The sequence below is a fragment of the Leptonychotes weddellii genome, chromosome 2, assembly GCF_054177405.1.
Source record: "Leptonychotes weddellii isolate Sample4059 chromosome 2, ASM5417740v2, whole genome shotgun sequence".
Taxonomy (NCBI): Eukaryota; Metazoa; Chordata; class Mammalia; order Carnivora; family Phocidae; genus Leptonychotes; species Leptonychotes weddellii.
This window is the reverse complement of record NC_138370.1, coordinates 132,321,783-132,343,860: the sequence shown is the minus strand read 5'-3', so window position 1 is coordinate 132,343,860 and position 22,078 is coordinate 132,321,783. Positions and strand designations below refer to the sequence as shown.

General features: G+C 35.6%; 1 pseudogene; it reads right to left on the bottom strand.

Moving 5' to 3' along the window:
- Positions 1 to 4,891: 4,891 nt before the first annotated feature.
- On the bottom strand, positions 4,892 to 6,886 carry LOC102751068 (inositol polyphosphate 1-phosphatase pseudogene; annotated as a pseudogene).
- Positions 6,887 to 22,078: the final 15,192 nt, after the last annotated feature.

The window sequence follows — 22,078 nt, the reverse complement described above, 5'->3', positions numbered from 1 at the left end:
GAGGTCCCTCTATCTCTGGGAAATACAACTCCCACATGTTAAATAGAAAACCAGATTCTGGCCAAGGTGTGTTCTGATCACTGCTCTCAACCCATCTCCCAATCCCCATCCCATCAATTTGATATTCTTTCCAATGAACCAGGACAAGAATGCTCAGTCAGTTGTACCTCCTGCCCTTTCATTTAAATCTCTCCCCAGTTAGATCCCCCTCAACTCCTGCTTGATTCTCTACTTTGAGGAGTTATGAAGATACCTGGCTCACCTCTGAAGGCAACCCTATGATTAGATCTTCCTACAAACATCCAGTGACTGGGGATTTTTCTTCCATGACAAATTAGAGGCTGTTGCATCTCTGAGGACCATGGTGGACCATGCTGTCTAAGGCATGTCCTTGGAGAACTCCTGCTTGTGCCTTCTCACCAGAATCCTTTGGTGTCAGTGTCACAGTTTTCACAGGCTTGGTTCTAAAGTCAACCAATAGAAGCCCCCATAATATCATGCCTCTCCCCTGTCCTGTACAATAAATACTGACTTCTGTTGTTAGCATTCCTGTTGCTGAATACAATCCTTCTTCCTGTCATGGTGACTGTACTTACCCCTCTTCTGTTCCATTCTCTTCTCCCCCCAACTTCGAAGTCCTGTAACCTATGAATGCCCCAGCCTCATAGCATATGTCGAATTTAGACTGGCTTTCGATGCATATATAACACGATGTCCTTTAATACACAGATTCGATTTATTCAAACACCTAACTGCATCCTTTAAGAAGATGACTGTGAACTCAGAGGCTTATGTCCCCTGGACTACTGACAGCTCTGATTTCTGTTCAATTCTCATTCTCCATTTGGTGCATTGCAGTTGCTCCATCATCTCCAGCACAACAGCAACTCATAGATGGGGCCAAGACCCTACTTTATAAACTCATACCTCTCAATATCAAACAGAAAAGACAGTTGAGTTTTACTGCTGATTCAAGGGTAACAGGAAGGTTAGTATACATCACAGTGTAATTCAGCAGATAATTGGAAGCTAAATATCAGGCTTCTCTTTTCTTGACTTTCTCTATCATTTCAAGAGTGTTCTAGCCTCCCACCTTTCTGCAGAAACATCTCCTTCCTGAGTTCTTCCTTGCCCTCAAATTCTCAACAAAGAGCAGTTACCTAGTTTTGTTTTCTCCTTCTGAATCCCAAATTATCTCGCAGTAAATTAGGGAGGTTCATTCCTAAGGACAGGTATTTTTTTCCCCAAGAAATATTTTGGCAACAACTAAGAATTTAATAATTTTTCTTTCTGCCAGACAAGCGTTTCATAAAGAATACCGTATCTACTGTTACCAGAGCTCAGCCAAGTGACCAAGGATGGAAAAAAGCAAATGTCATCATTCCGAATTACTCCTTGATAGTATCTATTTTAAACAGCTTTTTGAGATATATTTCACATTCTGTATAATTTGCGCATTTAAAGCATGCAATTCAATGGCTTTTCGTATAGTCACAGAGTTGTGCATCAATTAACACAAACAATTTTAGAATATTTTCATCAACTTGAAGCTATACAATCCTTAGTTTTTACCCCCAAGGCCTATGCCCCCCAAAACATAAGCAACCTCTAATGTACTTTCTGTCTCTGTATACAGATTTTCCTAGTCTGGACTTTTCATATAAACGGCATTATAGAGTATGTGGTCTTTGGAGGGGCTTCTTCCTCTTAGCATAATGTTTTTGAAGTTTATTCATGTATCAGTATTTCATTCCTTTTTATGGTTTAATATTATTTCATTTGTATGGCTTATCACATTTTGTTTATCCATTTTTCAGTTGATGGACATTTGGATTGTGTCCACTTTTTGGCTATTGTGAGTAATGGTGCTATGAACACTTCTGTATTAGATTTTGTGAATGTATGTCTTCAATTCTCTTGAGTAAATACTTAGGGGTTGAATTGCTGGGGTATATGGTAACTCTTTGTCTGACTTCTTAAGGAATTGCCAAACTATTTCCCATAGCAGCTGTACTATTGTGCATTCCCAGCAGCAATGTATAAATGGGTTCTGATTTATCCACATCATTGCTAACACTTAGTATTTTCTGGGTTTTTGTTTTATGTTTTTGTTTGTTTGCTTGGTTTGATTTTATTTATTTATTTATTTATTTATTTATTTATTTATTTGAGAGAGCGAGAATGAGAGAGAGAGAGCACATGAGAGGGGGGAGGGTCAGAGGGAGAAGCAGACTCCCTGCCGAGTAGGGAGCCCAATGCGGGACTCGATTCCGGGACTCCAGGATCATGACCTGAGCCGAAGGCAGTCGCTTAACCAACTGAGCCACCCAGACGCCCAGTTGGTTTGATTTTTTTAAATTTTAGCCATCATAGTGGAGTAAAATGGTATCTTATTGTGGTTTTGATTTCCATCTCCCTAATGGCTAAAGATGCTGAGCAGCTTTTTATGACTACTGTTTATTGGCTACTTGTCATCTTCTTTGGTCTACTATTTAAATCCTTTGTCCATTTTTTTTTCCTTTGCCCATTTTTAATTGGGTTGTTTGCAACTTTGTTGTTGAGTTCTTTATATATTCTGGATACTACATTTTTAAATGATAATATAATTTCCAAGTATTTGCTTCTATTCAGTGGGTTGTCTTTCACCTTATTGATAGTATCCTTTGATGTACAAACATTTTTAATTTTGATGAAGTTCAATTTATTGTTTTATTTTATTTTGCTGCTTATGGTTTTGGTGGAAACCATTGCCTAATCCATGGCTGTGAAGATTTATACCTGTGTTTTCTTCTAAGACTTTACATTTAGATCTTTGATTGATTGTGAGTTAATTTTTGTGTGTGACATAAAGGTCTAACTTCATGATTTTGCATGTGGATATCCAATTGTCCCAGTACCATTTGTGGAAAAGCCCATTTTCCCCCCATATAATGGTTTTGGCATCCTTGTTGAAAATTAATTGCTTGTCAGTCTGGCATTATTCTGGACACTCAGTTCTATTCCACTGATCTATCTGTTTATCCTTATGCCAGTACCACATGTTTTGAGGACTATAGCTTAGTAATGAGGTTTGCAATTGGTAAGTGTGAGTCCTTTTATTTTGTTCTTTTTCAAGATTGTTTGACTATTTGAGGCTCCCTGAAATTCCACATGAATAAAATTGTGACTTAAGGAGCCTCAGTATTTTCAGTAAGGAAGGAAGTTCATCTCAGGGAAATGGCAGGATAGAAGACATAAGGACCTTAATGGGACATAAGACCGTATGTCTGCCAATCAATACATAGGCAGACATAGAGACACATACACACTCATACCAAAAACACTCATGACAAACATCAGTAAGTGATAAAAGCACTTCTTCCTAGTTGGTCCATATTCAGACTCAGATTCATTCTCAATATAACATTCTAATTTGAAAAGAAAATGCATTTATTAGTTCTATAATTTAAACATCTAAAAATAGTTATTCTGTAGGATTATTTTATCACAAATCCCAAAGACAGGAACCCCCTGTCCAAGTCATTTAATATGGCATTCAGTAACTACTTACTGAGCATATTATGAGAAAGGCAGCATCTGAGAGTCAGACACAAGAATTTAAAAATTGCATTCATAAGAAAAGGAATACAGTGGGAAGCATAAAAAAAACGAAGTGTCTCAGAAACACAAGATCAAAAACCCTTTATTGGGAAACAGATAATTCCCTGAAACTGGCAAGCATATTATATGTTGAAAGCTTCAATGGATGTTCCTTGGGACAGCAAAATGGTTGCTGTTTTTTAAGTGGGTACCAAAGGCAATGTATCTGTGCTTCTGAATCTTAACCACTCCCACTTAGAAAACTTAACTTTCTTCTCACCCACTCTCTTGATCCTATCGTATTGTTCACAATGTCCTCAGGATGGCTATAGCTTCTGCTCCACTCTACAGACACTGTTCCGGCAGCCTGGTTTTGACTTCCTCAGGTCATAGGGGCTCCAGAACCAGCACCAGCAGCATCTGCTCCTTTGCACTATCTTAGATGACAGTCACTCATAGCAGATCATCTAGAGTTGGCTAAGAGCATTCCATAGCCCACAGACCTCCTGGGGGTTGAACCACCTAAGACACTGTGGGGGGGAGTCTCAAATCTGGGGACTACCATCTGGAAGGCAACTATGCCCACCACTATACCACCAACGCTGGGGAAGACCATATGATTCGACATTTTTCCCTTAACTATTAGAACCCCTGTCTGCACTAGGTGAATGTGTCCCATGCTCTGAGAATGGGCTTTCTCTACCTGGCCTCTGTCTCCTGTGTCTGGGAGAAGAGAGAGAGAAATCAGGGTGGCAGTGTTACCAAACTCAAGTTTGGCTGCCTGTTGCTCAAAAAACCATTTACTCGGGACTCATGGGTGTCTCAGTTGGTTAAGCATCTCCCTTTGGCTCAGGTCATGATCCCAGGGTCCTGGGATCGAGTCCCTCATCGGGTTCCTTGGTCAGTGGGGAGTCTGCTTCTCCCTCTGCCTGCCGCTCCCCCTGCTTGTGCTCTCTCTCTCTCTCTGACAAATAAATAAAATCTCTATTAAAAAAGACCATTACTCAAGAGATGAGTTTTTTATTAGAAAGGAATATGAGCTTCATTCAGGAGGCTGGCAACGTGGGGAGAAGGTGGACTCTTGTCCAAAAGCCAACTCTGAGGTTTCTGACTGGCCCAGGGTTTTTAAAGGGGATTAGGGTAGTAAATCAGCAGAGGGAGTGCAGTGGCCTGCAAAATTTCTTGATCATGTGCAGACTTGATGATGCAAGCCACAAACATTATCTCAGTGCTCAGGGCTTGTGCAAGGGGGTCTGGTGCTTGTTTCATCATGTGCAGGAATATTTTGTTCTTTCTGCAAGGGAGGGCAAGTTCTACAGATACACAAAGGAAGGTCAGTAAAATCATATATGCAACCAAAAAAAAAAAGCATTTTGCTAAAAATTGCTAGGCTAATCAGAAAGCCAAGTTGGCTTCAGATTTGCTGGCTTCTGTGGCCTGGGAAAGTTCTGGTCCTTCACTCCTCAAGGGCAGCGGTCTGCAAATCTCAAAGAAAGGAAATTAGTTCTCTTATAGAACAAGGGACTTGGGTCAGAAAGTAAGAAGTGTGTTAACTTGAAGCAAATTGACCCTTGAACACTCCCTGTCCAGTTTGCTTCCTGGAATGCTGGTTCTCTAATTCACTAATTCCTCCAACACTAGGAGAGTTAGTGGGCTTCATGGGGGCAGTAGGCAGTCCAGCCTTTTTAGGAATTCAATTAGACCTTAGAGTTGGAGGCTCAGGAGGAATGAAAAAGGGATAAATTCAGAGAGAGCAAGCCTTATGGGCCCAATGACATGGATCCTCCTGGTCTCCTGGCCCTCCCCACCCCAGGGCTGAAGCATGCTCAGAATGCCCTCCTTACCTACAGCTCACCCAGGACACCAGAACTTAAGTTGCCTGGAGGAGTTAGCAATTACTGGTAGACCTCACCTCTCCAACTTGAAGGAAGTGCCAAGTTTGTTAGTGCCTCCTAGCTTTGCTCCACCAGCTGCTGTTGCAATGGTATGGTCCCACCCTCCCTTGCCCCAGCCAAACCTGAGGGCTCCTCCATCCCCTCGAGACTTTCCCATGACAAAGCTACCTCCAAAGATAGAGATGTGGGAAATAGTTTCACACTTTAGTTTATAAGTATATGAGAACATGATTTATCTATGTATATGTATCTGCATATGCTAGATTTTGGATGAGGAGGCTCAAGAATGACTCTCTAGACATTTCCTTAATCTGTATGCAATGAATCCTCCCTTGTTGGCCCTCCAATTTACTCTAATGGTGCTTTCACTTTACATGTGGTGCACGGACTGTGGCAAGTCAAATCCTGTCTCTGGATTTCTTTCCAAGCATTCTTTTAAATCTCATTGCGCCATCCATGGCCCTGAGTATAGCATGAGCAGCACAAGAGTCCCCCTTGAATGTGGTATCTTCTAAAATGTTGTAAATGTCCATAAGACCTTGGACAACACAAAGACTCTCGTAAGCAGCCTCGGCCACCTAGAATATGTTATCTCCACATACCCCTGAGGATTTGACTTTGATAGGTTTCATTTTCACTTGTACTATTTTGTTACAAGTACAAGCTGAAGACCAGTGGGAGAATTCCACCTCAGGACTGGTGTTTTCAATCAGTTGGCTCTGTGTTTCATCGCTCTTTCTTTTAGAGATAAGGGCTGAAATGAATGGATATTGGTCCCCATGTAAGAAGGACCCCAGTAGCACTGTCCTTTCCAACTGAGTGTGTTTAAGTCTTGTGTACAAAATATTAGTTGATGACCCCCTTCAGGGGCATCCTTGTCTGAATGTCATAGATACCAGCTAAAATGATGTCCATAGGGAAAGATTCCTTGAATGGATTTAATGTCAGCTGGACTTTTTATACTCAAATTTCTAAAATTTCCTGTAGAATGTTGAACTCTACAGAATCCAGGGTTGGGTCAGTAAAGGTGACATCCTGATGAACAACCTTATCTAAAGCTTCAGGTGCCAAACTGTTATCATCAAGGACTTTGCTAAGAAGCTCTACCATTTTTTTCTCGGTTGGGCATAGTCTTAAGATTACCTTTCTTTCTAAATCATTAGTAAACTCATTGGATTCCTTTCCAGAAATTTTTTTTTTCCAAGCCTGGAAACTTCTCCATATTCTGTTTCATAACTTCCTGTACTAATACATGAGCAGGGTCTTGATATCAACTGTGAACTTCTTGTTCTTTCCTCCTCTTTTCTTTTCTTCTATCAAGCTTTCTGGAAGAAGGCTTCCTTCTGCCTGCATGCCCAGGTTATGGCAGCTTTCTCAGAGGCATGGAGCAGCTCATGGGGAATGTCTGACATTTTTTAACCTTGCTTTTCAGTTGAAGCTGCTGATGGAACTGGTACCCCTGGGCCTTCAAAGTTCTGGAAGATAGGAAATTCAAGACCAATGTGTCAGCAGGCTTTATTTCTCTTGAAGTGTCTCTCCTTGGCTTGCAGATGGTCACTTTCTTGCTGTGTTCTCACATGGCCTTTCCTCTGTGAATAACTTTTTTTGCTTTGTTTTGTTCTTTGCTTTTCTATTTTAATTACAAAAGCAAGTTTCCAACCAAAACACAGAAATCAGTCATAGAAAAATAAGAAAGGAAAAATCTCCAAGCTGTATAATAAAATCCTAGGAGTTCGGGCTCAGTGTGTATGTTGCAGCGGAGGGAGGACAGACAGATGACTGGCCATCAAAGATAAGGTAGAGCTATGGGAGATATTGAAGTTGTCCTTAATAATGAGCGAACACAATGATCTCATTGTTTCCATAACGTCTTTAAGCATTCTAAAAAGTAAATATATATATATATATATATTTAATTTAAAGTTTTAAAGTTTTTGTAATGCTTCCAAAATTTTGAGAGTTTGGAGCAATAATGAATTAAAAAAAAAAGGTAACTAAAAATGGACAAATCATCATTTTAAATCATCACTATTCTTTTTGTTCATGTTTTTGAATTAAGGAAATAAATAAAAATAATACTATATAAAGAAATCTAGACCATGAAGAACTAGAATCAAAAGAACTATAGCTTCATATTCCATTTGCATGTTTCCTGGCTTTCCATAAAAACCTTGTACCCTGTTGAAACATGTCATAAAACAAAATCAAAAGAATATATAGATTGTTAATATCAATTCTTTAAAGTAAAGATTACATTCAACCTCTCTATAAATAAGAAATTACTGGGCTGGGGGATGTCAAGTTTTATCTACCAGGTAAACAAAATTCTGGAGTACTTGGAAACTCTTTATTTAGCATTGAGCCAGAATGGATCAAATTGATTTTGTGGGTTTTTTTGGTCAAGTTTGTACAGAATAAATATATATTGCAAAATTATGTCAAAATAATTAAAGTCAGTCTATTGGCTTTAAACAAGGTATAAATTTTAAAGGAATGTTATTTAGGTTTATCTGAATTAATATATTTTTCGTTAACAGTAAACTATATTTTAACTAGTATGACATTATGAATGTATAAATTAATGTATTACTAACATATCAATAATTGTCTAACCAATAGTTTATGTTATTTTTTTAAAGATTTTATTTATTTGTCAGAGAGAGAGAGAGAGAGTGAAAGAGAGACATAGAGCGGCAGGCAGAGGGAGATGTGGTCTCCCTGCTGAGCAGGGAGAGCGATGCTGGACTTGATCCTAGGACCCTGGGATCATGACCTGAGCTGAAGGCAGACACTTAACTGACTGAGCCATCCAGGCATTCCTTAACCAATACTTTAAAAGGGAAAGAATAATTTTCTGAAATGTAACACTATAAAATACCTAAGAAAATATTTACATGTTATCAAATTTCTTCATTTGGGATTTCCTTGGGTTGTTGTAAGTTTAATAATTTGTGGGTTTTTTTTCTATTATTTTGGTGATGATCTTTTCTTGAACCCTGTAGGAGAATCCTGTTTTATGACACTGTATTATGAACTTAATTTCAGATAGTTCCAATGTCTCTGGTATGTGGTAAATAGAATTATTTTGCAACATTAAAAATAATACCCAAGAGATATTCCAGGTAATTAAATTATTTAAAATATGCTGATACTAGTTTAATTTTAACATTTCATAACAGATGCAGATGCAAAAATCAAAGAAAATCTTATTTGTGCATTATGTATATTTTGGTCTCAAAGTTGCAAATAAAACAACAAGGAACTAATTGCCATGAAAATCAATTTTGTAACAATTCTCTCATTTCAATAGAGATTGTAATAGTAAATAGTAAATAAGCAGATTGAAATGTAAAAAAATGTATTTTTTCATTAAAATATATAAAAATAAAGAAATAAAAAAGTTGTACCTTAGTGTGATAAATGCTAACCATCATCTAGGAAGATTAATTCTGGAGATAAATTGTATATTCTAAGTTATGATCAAGAATCTGCTAACTGACTTAGAAATAAATACCAGGCACTATGTCGAAAGAAATAGAAAAATATATTTTTTTAAAAACCTTACTATACTCGTAATTCTTAACTTTTAAAATGTATTAAGGAGAAACTACACAAATTGGAAAATATGCTCTATGCATAAAATTAAATATTCTTACCTAATTCAGTGTGCTTTCCTAAAGAAACCTATAAAATGTTAACTATATCATTAAAACAATTGAAATATCACACTTACTGATACTGACCAAACCCTAAGAACCTAACTCCTAAGAAAGTAGCAGTATGTGTCATTTGAAACATTTTTAAACACACCTCCCTAATATTCCTAATTACAGAAAGTTGATAAGGAAACAAAGGCCAATTAAATAAATTAATTAAATCACAACAAATTTGACTCAATGGGATTTAAGCTGAAGTTCCAAAATGAACAATATCCCTTTGGCATTACATAACAAAATTTCAGACATTTAAATGGCCATTGAATAAAGTTAGTGCAACTATAATCTACTTTCTGTCCGGCTAGGTATCCTAATCAAGAAAATATTGTACTGTACCAGCTTTTAATTTTTTAGAAACCTTGGAAACCATACAGTCTTATATATATGATCACTAGACATCTGATTAGGGAATATGGATCATTAAAATATTTATTCTCTAAATAAATAAAATTAATATATTACTTTGTCATTATTTTTTATTATAACTTCAAAAGACAGTTAAAATACACAACACAGAGGAGAGGAAATGAAAGAGTATTATGCAGAGAATTACATAACACTTGATTAAGCCATATTATTATAAATTTCATGAATGCATATTCATTTAGACCCAACAGAAATGGCTAAAGTCAGTTTAAATTAAGTGCTATCACTTCATAGCTATTACATGATACTGGGAAATAGTGTTACTGTAATAAAAAGGATCATAAAACAAACTGTACACTAAGAAATTTAACTTGAGCAAGTTAGATACAACTAAAATGTCAGAAATAGTTACTCTATTTTATTACTATTTTATATGAAAAATATGAATTTTCAGAGTTATTGATATGTTTGGGAGAATATTAATCTTCCTAGTGCAAAGGAACACGATAGGACTCAAAGGACACTGGAAAATTATATTTTTGAAAATTAAATTTCATTGGAAAACAAAGGCTTTGAATATCACCTCTTTGTAAGGTAATAAGGAAACAAAGAATCATTTCAAAGGTGACTTGAAATAATCCATTAAAGCTTGAAAAATATTTCTGCATATGGGTGATTCATACATTTAAACAGTAAGGGAAATGGGCAGATATGTTTTTTTAAAGACTAGAGCGGTAATGTAAATCTGATTTGGGTGAGATTAACAAATTCAGGATACTTAAAGACTAATAGTACATAATGTGTGCATTTCTGCCACAAGTACCATTTATTAATTCATCAAATACTTGAGTATCTACTGCGGTGTTAAATGGGGCCTCTCTTGATTGGATGGGGGTCCCCAAATGTGGGGCCACTGATCAGGTGGAAGCTGGCGGCACAGGCGGTGAAAGAGTTCACCTGAAGCAGAACAAAGGAGACAGAAGTTTATTGAATACACTTTGAGGGAGCTGCAGGCAGGACAGCAGAGGAGTGCTGTCTGCAAGGAGGCAGTGGGTAGGGGCTGTTTTTAAAGGGGAAGTTGGGGAGGGTATGTGCTATGGCAAGCGCTGTGAATTGTGTAAGACTGCTGAATCACAGACCTGTACCTCTGAAACAAATAATACATTGTATGTTAAAAAAAAGAAGAAGAGGGGCGCCTAGGTGGCTCAGATGGTTAAGCATCTGCCTTTGGCTCAGGTCATGATCCCAGGGTCCTGGGATGGAGCCCTGCATCGGGCTCCTGGCTCAGCGGGGAGCCTGCTTCTCCCTCTCCCTCTGCCTCTCTCCTGCTCATGCTCTCTCTCTGTATCCCTGTGTCTCAAATGAATAAATAAAATCTTTAAAAAAAAAAAAAAGAAGAAGAAGATAGTAGGAAGTGTAAAATGAACAGGGGAGGAATCGGAGGGGGAGATGAACAATGAGAGACTATGGACTCTGAGAAACAAACTGAGGGTGTTAGAGGGCAGGGGGGTGGGGGGATGGGTTAGCCTGGTGATAGATATTAAGGAGTCATGTATTGAATGGAGCACTGCGTGTTATATGCAAACAATGAATCATGGAACACCACATCAAAAACTAATGATGGGGGCGCTTGGGTGGCTCAGATGGTTAAGTGTCTGCCTTCCGCTCAGGTCAAGATCCCAGGGTCCTGGGATCGAGGCCCTCATCAGGCTCCCTGCTTGGCGGAGAGCCTGCTTCTCCCTCTCCCTCTACTGTTCCCCCTGCTTGTGCTCTCTCGCTCTATCAAATAAATAAAAAAAAAAAATCTTTAAAAAACTAATGATGTAATGTATGGTGATTAACATAACATAATAAAATTTAAAAAAAAAGTATTGAGGGTCCAAAGAATTTTTTTTAAGATTTATGTATTTATTTGAAAGAGAGAGAGAGAGCACGTGCAAACTGGTGGGGATTTGGGCAGAGGGAGAGAATCTTAAGCAGACTCTCCACTGAGCCTGAAGCCAGTGCAGGGCTTCATCTCATGACCCATGAGATCACAGCCTGAGCCAAAACTAAGAGTTGGACACTTAACAGACTGAGTCACCTAGACAGCCTGAGGGTCCAAAGAATTTTTATTCATATGTTAGATCTATCAAAGTTCATATTAGAAGTTAACTCTGAAAAATTATTATTCCTCTTAAAATAATAATAAACCCATTGTATAAATAACATAGTTTATTAAAATAATTATACTTTCCAAAACAAAAAATTAGTGAAAAGAGTGACATTGTTTTTCATTTCAGCAAATTTCTTAAATAAAATGTCCTAAATTTCCAGCTGGCTTAAAGAAGGCAGCGGAATTTGTATGTCTTGCATTCAGTCTGTGCTAATTGCACTCATCCCTTAGCCCTTTGAAAAATCCACAGTTCACACATGAGGAACTGTGAGTGAAAAATAATTATCATGAGACAAATTTCAACCTCTGGGGTCCCTGAAAGGCTCTCTGGAGTTCAATTTGAGAGTTGTTAGTATATAATATCCCATAATAATACTATGAAAGGGAACATTGATTCTCAGTAGATTGCTTAACTCTAACTCTTGATAGAGACAGAAAAGATGATTATATTTAGGACTAGTCAATACCAGTTGATATCTTTGACTACCTCATGCTACATGTCACTATAATTCCAGAATTCCATGCTTAATATTGACAAGTATTTCTTTTATGGTCTGAAGCAAGAGCATTATTCATTACCTCATCCAGGAATTCTCTTCAGGAAACTTCCCTATATTGATGGACATGGTTAAATATAATTTGATCACCACACTATAGCCTATTTTCTTCGTATAGAGGTAATTAAGATTATAATGACAGGATTTGAGGCTTAGCAAAATGACTAGCTAAACTATAAATCTTACAGTTCTCAGTATAGAGTAAGTAAAGATTTTGCCAAAAGCATTCTCTAACGTATACTCTCCAAAAAGCAATTTTGCAGTAAAACCCCCACAGTACCATTTACTTATTAATTAAAGGTGAAATAAATTATTCTTAAAACTCTTGACTCTCATTTTCATGGACTTATTTGTAAAACTTATGAGCTGTATTGGTATATAATATAGTTATTTATCATTTAGTTATTTTTCAACCATGCTAATTAATGATTATGTTTCTTAAATTTTGAGTGGATATTGTTTCAGCATTATTTGCTTTTATTTTTATTTTATATGCCTACTAGGTTCTACTAGTATAAGTTAACTTTATTAACTATATCATTTAACTAGCAAAAGATCAACTACTATACCAACTGTAATAAATTAAAATATTTAACTGACCAAATACAATTGCTGTTTACATTTTGATAAAAGTATTTTGTAATCATGTGACTCAAAAAGGTATTTGACATCTCTGGACTGGTAGAAGTTGAATATTTGAGCCAAATTATTCTTAGAAACAATAATATGAATAAAAACTTAATATATCGGGACAATTAAGCTTATTTTAAATAATTTCATTAATAATATAAAATGACTCCAGTTCATTTCTTCCCTACTACATCATTAAATATTATTGAGTTAGGTCCTGACATTTTATTCAGAATTATGTTTCTGGCATTTAAGTATTCAGCTCTAAATGTTAAGGATGTCAATTATATAAGCATCCATCTTTTTCACTATGGTCTCCCATCAAATATTAATAGTAGAAGCGTTAATTCATTTCAAGTAGTCTCAAATATCTGTCCTGAAGAAGGTTGATACTCTACAAGTGCTCTGACAACCTCTAGTAAGTAATTACTCTTAAAAATATCTCAGTAAATTCAACTCACTCCTAGAGGCATTTTAAATTATATGTCGTTAAAATGTAATGCTTTCTCAAATGACAAGGTCATGCCAAAAAGGAAAACTACACTTTATTTTTATGAGACATACCCACTCCAATAAAAATGTTACAACTTACACTTCAAATCAGGAAAGATAAGTCATGCTACATTGAAAGACACATAGTAATCAAGGTAAATTGTTATAAACACAAACAATAAATCGATACTGTGAGAATATCACTCTATGTGAGAAAATGGTCCATTTGTGTGAAGAGTAGGATAATGCACATTTTTTAGAATTTGGGACCAAAATGTATTCACAAAACAGGATGTTAAACTGTCTCTACCTAATATTCCCTCCTGACACTTTGACTATTTCCTTCTTCTTTTTGGACGGATTTTTTTTTTTTTTAAGATTTTATTTATTCATTTGAGAGAGAGAGAGAAAGCTAGAGAGCACAAGCAGGGGGAGTGGCAGAGGGAGAAGCATACTCCCTGCTGAGCTGGGAGCCCAATGCGGGGACTGGACCCAGGATGCTGGGATCATGACCTGAGCCCCAGGCAGACGCTTAACCATCTGAGCCACCCAGGTGTCCTGGATGGATATTTTCAAAGTGAGTAAGGAAAGGGTTAAGGTATAGGCAGGGAGAAATAGGAGGCCCCTGACTCCTATGAGGAGGCTCCTGCAGGGGGCTCTGTGATTAAGCTAACAGAAATCCCAAATGTGGAGAAATGCTGAGGCTTACAAAACCAGTGATAAGGGAACAAAGCAGACCACCTGGCCCCGGATGTTAGGGAGTATATTTTTTTGGCAGCTACACTGTAGTCACAGAAAATGACCAGACCTCAAAGAAGTAAGCCATTAAGGATGTTATTTATCAATAGTCCTTGCTCAAACCAAGCTGGCGTTAAGAATTTCAAGGCCACAAGCTTCCAGGTCAGTTCTCAGTAAAAGACTGCCACTAAAAGCCCACAGTGACAACTCATTCGGGACCTCTTCACTCTAGACAGGTTTGTCTTTCCTTTCTGCTCTCACCTTCACTTAATAAACTTCCACTTCACTTCACCCTTTGTGTCCACAAGATTCATTCACGCTGTGGGACAAGAACCATGTAATCCTGCAACAAAAGTATGAAAACTGGAAATTACATGAAATTTCACCTTCATGTTTAAATGAGTATAAAAATGAAGAGATGCCGGAGCGCCTAGTTGGCTCAGTTGGTTAAGTGTCTGCCTTCAGCTTAGGTCATGATCCCAGGGAGTCTGCTTCTCCCTCTGCCTACCACTCCCCCTGCTTGTACTCTCTATCTCTCTGTCAAATAAATAAATAAAAATATATATATATATAGGGGCGCCTGGGTGGCCCAGTCGTTGGGCGTCTGCCTTCGGCTCAGGTCATGATCCCAGGGTCCTGGGATCGAGCCCCGCATCGGGCTCCCTGCTCAGGGGAAGCCTGCTTCTCCCTCTCCCACTCCCTCTGCTTGTGTTCCCTCTCTCGCTGTGTCTCTCTGTCAAATAAATAAAATCTTTAAAAAAAATAATAAAATAAAAAATAAATATATATATATATATATATTTTTTTTTAAATGAAGAGATGCCTTACAAGGCATACTGGTCATCTGTTATATACTTTTACCTCTCATGGCACAAGAATAAATATATGATGATCTAGAATAAATGTAAATATAAAACCCAAAAGGAGTTATGAGGAAAAATAACCTAATTATATTCTTACCCTATAGGATAGAAACATTTTTCTTAATAAAACTACTTTGATAATCTGAGAATAATTATGGATGTAATATGTTTTCTACTTTGTGACAGTCAGGATATTGATGAAATAGAATCTATTTTATCATCTCCCTCAATTCAGTCCACTAAGAAAACTAAATGCAATCATGTCTATAGAAGCTACAACTTATAATAATGATTTGCTTCTATAAGAAGTTGATTTTGGATTTATATGTATGTAATATATAAAATAACATATTCAGCTTCTGATCTATAGTATATATGAAGAAAAATGTAGACAAAATTTTTTTTAAGACAGATGACTTTTAAAAAATGCTTTTATATTATCAAATGTTGCTTGAGTAAAGCACTTCTAATATCTCTTTTGCAATTAAATATTCTTAATAAATATGAAATAAAGAAAAATACATCTCACACAAACTCCTCCAGAAAAAATAAATAAATAAAAGGGAAACATTTCTGAAGACATTTGAGCAAATGATTCTGATAGCAAAACATAAAAAGGTCATCAAAAGAAAGGAAAATTATAGATCAATCTTGCTCATGAACCTAGGTGAAAAAAATTAAAGAAAATATTATGAATCAAATACAACAAAATATAAAACACCAATCAAATGGAGAATACTTTAGGAGTTGAATTCTTTTTCCCTAATATTCAAGTTAATCTGTGACTACATAATAAGAAATGAAAAAAAAGATCTTTTTAAAACTATACTAGAAAGCATTTCATAAAACAAAATGCCAAGTCATAATAACATAATATTAAAAAATATGATAGAAAAAAAAAACTTATTTAGCTTAGAATATTAACAAAAAGCCTAGACCAGATATCCTACCCATAATGAATTATTGACGTATTTCTACCTAAAATCAGAGCAAGATAAGGCAGGCCACTATAACTGCTTCCATCAGGCAGTATATTGATGACAATAAAAACACAGTAAGAAAATTATAAGAAATAGCAGGCATCAGTATTCATAAATAAGAAATAAATGAATTACCAGTCACTGATAACATGATTGTGAACGGAAAAAATCTAAAATTATCTAGAAAAAACAGTAACAATCAATAAGTGAATCTAGCAAGATCACAGATAACATATCAATATAAATACATCTATTTAATTTCTATATTGGCAATAAAAAATTGAAAAATGAAATAATATATGCTTTACAGGAACTTAAAAAATTCATCAAATTCCTAAGAATACATATAATAAAGGATGTGCAAAGCTTTAATAATGAAAAACACAAAACATTGCTTAGGAAAATGAAAAATGTTCTAAACAGATATAAATGTGTGATTTTCATGGATTAGAAAACAACCTTGTAAAGGAGCGTTTCTAAACCTTTGCATCATTGATATTTTTGTTTGAATATTTTGAAGATTCAGTGGAACCTCACTCAAGATCATGTATGTATTTGTGTATGTTTGTAAATTCATAATCCAATTCTAAATTTTGTATGGAAAGAAAGACAACACTGGAAACTTGCACTACCAGATATCAATGCATGTTATAAAATTCTAGCAATTAAGGCAATGTAATTTTGTCTGAAGGTAGATAGATCAACCAAAAGAATAGCATTTGGTGTCCAGACAGATATCCGTATGTGTATAGTTATCTGACTTGTGATAAAGCTGACACAAACTCTGAAAATGAAAAAGGGTGTTTTTTATGAAAAATGACCCTGGATAGTGAAATGTCCATAAGAAAGAAAACTTAATGGTGGTACTAACAGAATCATTTTCAGATATTCTACAGATCTAAGTATGAAAGGCAAATCAATAAAAATCCAAGGAGAAAATACAGGAGATTATTTTTTATCCTTAGTTAGGCAATTATTTCTTAAGAAAGATACAGAGATGGAGAATAAGAAATGTAGTCATACTAAAATTAAGAAAATGTGTTTATCAAAAAACATTATTAAGAGAATGAAAAGAGGGCGCCTGGGTGGCTCAGTTGGTTGAGCGACTGCCTTCGGCTCAGGTCATGGTCCCGGGGTCCTGGGATCGAGTCCCGAATCGGGCTCCCTGCTCTGCGGGGAGCCTGCGTCTCCCTCTCCCACTCCCCCTGCTTGTGTTCCCTCTCTCGCTGTGTTTCTCTCTGTCAAATAAATAAAGAAAATCTTAAAAAAAAAAAAAAAAAGAATGAAAAGACCAAACTCAGAGTGGGTGAATAAATTTTCAGTATGTACATCCAACAAAAATTCATATCTAAAATACAAAAAGCAAAAGAGACAACTCAATAGGAAAAAATAGTCACCTTACAAAAGTTTATTCAATTATCCAATAAACGTATGAAACTGTACTTAATATAATTACTCCAGGAAAATGCAAGTTATAATTAAAATGTAGTACTATTATACACTGTGAGAATGACTAAAATTAAAAAAAAATGAAATGTTGGTTAGAATGTGGAACAAAGAAATTCTTTTTTTTTTTTTAAGATTTCATTTATTTATTTGACACAGAGAGAGAAACAGCTAGAGAGGTAACACAAGCAGGGGGAGCGGGAGAGGGAGAAGCAGGCTCCTGCCTGAGCAGGGAGCCTGATGCGGGGCTCGATCCCAGGACGACCTGAGCTGAAGATCAGATCACGACCTGAGCTGAAGGCAGATGCTTAACAACTGAGCCACCCAGGCACCCCTAGCAAAGAAATTCTTATGTGCCTTTCGTGAAACTGTAATTTTTATAACTAATTTAAAAAAACTTCTTGGTAGCATCTATTGAGAATCTGTTGAGCTTATACACACATATATTATGTAACCAGCACTTAAACTCCTTGTTATAATGCAGGACTTCTTTTTCTTATGGATGTTTGCTATGATATATGAACAAAAAATATGAATAGCAATTCTCCTTGTAGGAAGCACAAACAGGAAACAATTCAAATGTTTATCAATATTAGAATGTTTATATACATATAGTATATTCATATGATAAACCTTAATATGACAATGAGAATGAACAAACTATATACATGTAACAACATGGATGAAACCGAAATATACTATGAAAAAATTGGGAACTAGATACATTAAGTAAAAACCATATGCTTTTTTTTTAATGTAAAGTTCAAAAGACAAGTAAAATAAAATTTTGTGTTAAGTCAGTGTAGTGGCTACCCTTTTGGAGTAAGTGGTGACTGGAAGGGGTACTCAGAGTACTTCTGGGATGGTGTTGTCATTCTTGATTTGGGTCCTGGTTAAATGGGTATGTGCTATTAATTTGTGCTCGTGTGATTTATGCATTCTTTATGAAGTATCTCTGAGCAAGCTCATAAAATATGAGATATATATAGATAGGGAAAGAAAAAAGTTAATAAGTTAATGTACACTTGTTACATTGGGAAAAGTGATAAAAATGGGTCTAGCCAGAAAGGAATTTATCTTGTTTCGCAAGTGTTTGATGGTAGAATTGAACAGCCTTCCAGCAAGAACCACAAAACTGTTATGTTGGGGCGCCTGGGTGGCTCAGTTGGTTAAGCGACTGCCTTCGGCTCAGGTCATGATCCTAGAGTCCTGGGATAGAGTCCCACATCGGGCTCCCTGCTCAGTGGGGGGTCTGCTTCTCCCTTTGACCCTCTTCCCTCTTGTGCTCTCTGTCTCTCACTCTCTCTCTCTCTCAAATAAATAAATAAAATCTTTAAAAAAAAAACTGTTCTCATGTTATAGTTTGTATGTAAAACAGTGTATTTTCTTTATGTTATTATTTTAATGATTGTAAGATTTTTCTAGAGGTCACTAGTGACTCTTCAGAAATGATATTTAAACAGAGGCATGACAACAGATGAAACTGGATAAGAAATTATTTTGTATTTATTTTATCTATCATTTGAACCAATGTACAGTGCAAATAGTCCCAGACTCAATCTTAAACTAGACATCCATTTTGCCTCTGAAGCACTTATTGTAACATGCTCTCAAATGTGATATTACATTGAGCTAATATCTCAAATCTAGGAAAGCTGACATGTGAGAGCCATCAGGAATATTTATTTATTATTTTTTTAGATTATGTGTTTATTAGCTAATTATCATATAAGAAATGGAGATGTGTTTGTTAATAAACAGTGTTCATAAAGGACATGATAAAAAATTATTTCAAAGTGATACGAAAATTATTTAATACACGTTAAAAGTTAATGTTATAAGTTATCTATTATTTAATATATATTTAATTGTTATTCAATATATAAATAATCTTTGTAAAGCCAATGTTAATTCCTATTTTTATTCTTTACCACTTAATGCATTTATTATGCTGAATCTATTGAATTTTATGCTATTGTTAGTTTTTCTTTTTTTTTATTGTGGTAAAGTAACATAGCATAAACGTTACATTTTAAGAAGTGAAAGTAGGGACTCAAACAGATATTTGTATGTGTTCAGCAGCATTATTCACAACAGCCAAAAGGTGGAAGCAATCTAAGTGTCCAATGATGACTGAATGAACAACAACAAAAAAATGTAGAATATACATACAATGGAATATTATTCAGTTTTAAAAAGGAAGGACATTCTGACACTAAAACATGAATGGATCTGGAAGACATTGTGCTACCTTCTGAGACAATGTAAGCAAACTAATTTACAAAAGAAAATTATTATATAATTCCATTTATATGAGGCTCCTAGAGTAGTCAAATTCAAAGAGAGAAATTAGGCTGGTGGTTGCCATTAACTATTTAAAATTGTTTTTAACTATTTTTAAAATTCTTCTAACTTAAATAGTAAAAATGGTAAATTTTATAATATGTATATTTTACCACAATAAAAAAGAAAAAATTAACATAATTATTTTTAAGTGTTCAGTTCTGTGGCATTAAGTACATTTACTTTGTTGCATGACTATCACCACCACTAATCTCCAAGACTTTTCCATCTTCCCAAAATAAACTCTATAACTATTAAAAAATAACTCCCTATCCCCCCATTACTCCAATCCCTGGCAATCACCTATAAGATTATTGACACTTTATTCTATTTATCTATATCTACAAGTATTTATCAATCTATTTATCATATTGTATAATCTATGGTCTATCTTTCTATCATGAACTTATCTATCTACCCAACATCTATTTATCTCTGTTCAATACCATAAAACATTATTACACTGTGAATATTTAAATATTTTCTTTCTTTTTTATTCCTTACTTTCTTACTGCATCTTTTCCATCTAAATAATTTTCCTTTGGTCATAAGGAAACCCTTTAGTACACCCTTTAGTGCTGGCCTGTTGGTACCTAATTCTGTCCATTTTGATTTTCCTTATTCTTTTTACTGGACATACCATTATTTCACCTTCATTCTTGAAATATATTTTGTTAGCTATTAAACTTTGGGTAGGTTGTCATTTAATTTTAGTAATTTGAAGAGAAAATGAAATTGCATTGGCTTCCATTATTTGTGTTAAAAAGTTAGCCATTAGGGGCGCCTGGGTGTCTGCCTTTGGCTCAGGTCATGATCCAGGGTCATGGGATCCAGCCCTGCATGGAGCCCCACATGGGGCTCCCTGCTCAGTGGGGAGTCTGTTTCTCCCTCTCCCTCTGCCCTTCCCCCCACCCCTGCTCATGCTCTCTCTTTATCTCAAATAAATAAATAAAATCTTAAAAAAAAAGTTAACCATTAGTTTAGTTAAGACTCCTCAAAGGATAATCCATCTCTATCTTTTGCTTTTACTTATTTTACTATGACATACCTAGGCAAGAATTTTATTTTTTTTAATTTTTTAACCTGTGATTTATTTGTTCATATTCTTAATTTCTGCATGATGTGTTCTATTTCTTTCTGGAAAATTTAAGCCACTATTTTTTCAAATGTTGGTTCCTCCCCATTCTATCATTCTGGAACTCCAATTGCACATGTTAGATCTTCTCCTTTCTGTTTAATATTTCCATCTCTATAGCTTTTCATGTTTTAATACATGTAGTTTCTTCTGGGTTATTTTCCTGTTCAAGAATTCATTTTTCAGTTATGTCTAAACTGTTAAAACTGTATGTTGAGTTATTAATTTTAATCAATTATTATATTTTTCATTTTTACATTTGTTTTATAATTGACATAAATATTTTTATAGAGTCCTCTGATACTGTTATTAATATGTATTTAGTATTCTTAAACATAGTAATATAGTTATCATAAAATATATTTGTTAATATCAGTATTTGAAGGTCTTATTGGTCTATTGTCTTTTTTTATTGTTGGTTATTTTTATTTATCTCATATCCTAATATACCTATATTTTTCATTCTAAAATATTTTCTATTGTTTGTAGAACTATCTGGAGGCTATGGAGGATGCTATCTTCCTTTGTCAATTTTGGGAAATGTGAAGTCTGGAATCATGTTAATCCTTTTTGTGGTACAAAGTTGATTCAAAGCTATACTGAAGTCCTTATTAAGTGTAGTCTACTTTCATTTAATCCTTACTCCTAGAGTACAGCTCTTCAAGGTCCCAATCCAAACTCTAAGTCATTTGCCAGCTCATGTCCTCAAACTCTCATGGTTCCTAGATTCCAATGTTGTACCCATTTTCAGCCTTTTGGCACCTCATCCAGAAACAGCAAATGTTCCCGGAGAAAAGCAGCCTCAAAACTGGATTTCATCACTGGATGTCATCCCTGGATTCTGCCTTCTCTTGAACCTTGATCAGTGATTATTTAATAGGCAGTTAAATAATGTCTATATGGTTATCTAATGTCTTCAATGTGTGTGCATGTATATGTGTATGTGCCCGCACTGTGACACACAGCATCATGTGACATTTTATAACACTTTCATCAAAATAACATATGGAGAAAGGGGAACCCTCCTACACTGTTGGTGGGAATGCAAGCTGGTGCAGCCACTCTGGGAAAACAGTATGGAGGTTCCTCAAAAAGTTGAAAATAGAGCTACCATACGACCCAGTAATTGCGCTACTGGGTATTTACCCCAGAGATACAAATGTAGTGATCCAAAGGGGTACAT